Here is a 1,185-nt window from a genome sequence, read left to right as displayed (position 1 = left end):
CATTAACAAAATTTCTATAAATTCTGAAATGTACATACTTAGCACTATATGTCTGCTAACATAAATCTTAAATACATTATAGAAAATTTGATACCTGCCAAACAGTCCTAATTTTGGCATATTTAAGCAAATTCCTAAAATTAAATAGATATAAAACACTAAAATTTTTAACAACCCTTAACACTTGCTGCTGTGTTCATTATGACATGTGCCATGTATAGAACAATTGAATTATTTCCCCTACACATCTCTTGAACCGCAAATATCTGGAATTATTTTGTTTTTGACATGTCCATCTTGACATTATTCTTAAATGTGTGCTTATGTAAGAAGTACATGGTTCTAAAATTTCAAAATTCTTCTAAACTTACTTTTTGTTGAATTGCCTAGTTTAAGAAAATCAATTACACTTTATATATAAAAAATATTCTGTGCTCAATTCAGCATCACATAAACTAACATTGTAATGATACTGAGAAGATTAGCATGGCCCCTGTGCAAGGATGACAGGCAAATTCCTGAAGCATTCCATAGTTTTACAATAGATGCTGGAGGGGATGTGGACAGAAGCGAACCTTACTGCATTCTTGGTGGGAGTGTAAACTTTTTCAACCATTTTGGAAATTAGTATGGAGGTTCCTCAAATGACTCCACATAGATCTCCCCTATGATCCACAAATCCCACTTTGGGGCATTTACCCAAATGATCACAAACAAGACCATACTAAAACTATCAGCACAACTACTACAATTATTGCAGCATTATTTAAGATAACTAAGATATGGAACCAACCCCGATGCTCCTCAGCAGAAGAATGGATCAAGAGGATGTGGTTTATATAAACAATGGAATTCTATGCCTCCATCAGAAAGAATGGCATCACCCAATTTGTTAGAAATTGGAAAGATATGGAAAAAACATTAAGTGAAGTAAGCCAAATCCAAAAGAACACAGGTCCCATGGTTTTCTTAATTTTCAATAACTAATATATGTATAGTATAAGCAGAAAAGGTCAAAAGGTATGTCCATATGACCAGATAACATAATGTTCCGGGAAATGAAACCCAAGATAGGGATACAAGAATTTTTCTCCTTTTTGCTATTGTTTCTAATGTACTTATAATGTGCAATGTGATTTTTTGTGTCTTTTTATAGGTTCCTCCCCATGCTATAACAAATGTTTT

At 33.0% G+C, this 1,185-nt stretch overlaps 1 non-coding gene across 1 annotated transcript; it reads left to right on the top strand.

Moving 5' to 3' along the window:
• Positions 1-431: 431 nt before the first annotated feature.
• On the top strand, positions 432-538 carry LOC122102914. Its single transcript, XR_006146636.1, has one exon. It is a non-coding gene; the product is annotated as a U6 spliceosomal RNA (small nuclear RNA).
• The last annotated feature ends 647 nt before the right edge of the window (positions 539-1,185 follow it).

Source organism: Dipodomys spectabilis, unplaced genomic scaffold, assembly GCF_019054845.1.
Source record: "Dipodomys spectabilis isolate Male_0828 unplaced genomic scaffold, ASM1905484v1 ptg000973l, whole genome shotgun sequence".
Classification (NCBI taxonomy): domain Eukaryota; kingdom Metazoa; phylum Chordata; class Mammalia; order Rodentia; family Heteromyidae; genus Dipodomys; species Dipodomys spectabilis.
Note: the sequence above shows the minus strand (reverse complement) of the source record. Positions and strands in the feature narration are given on the sequence as shown.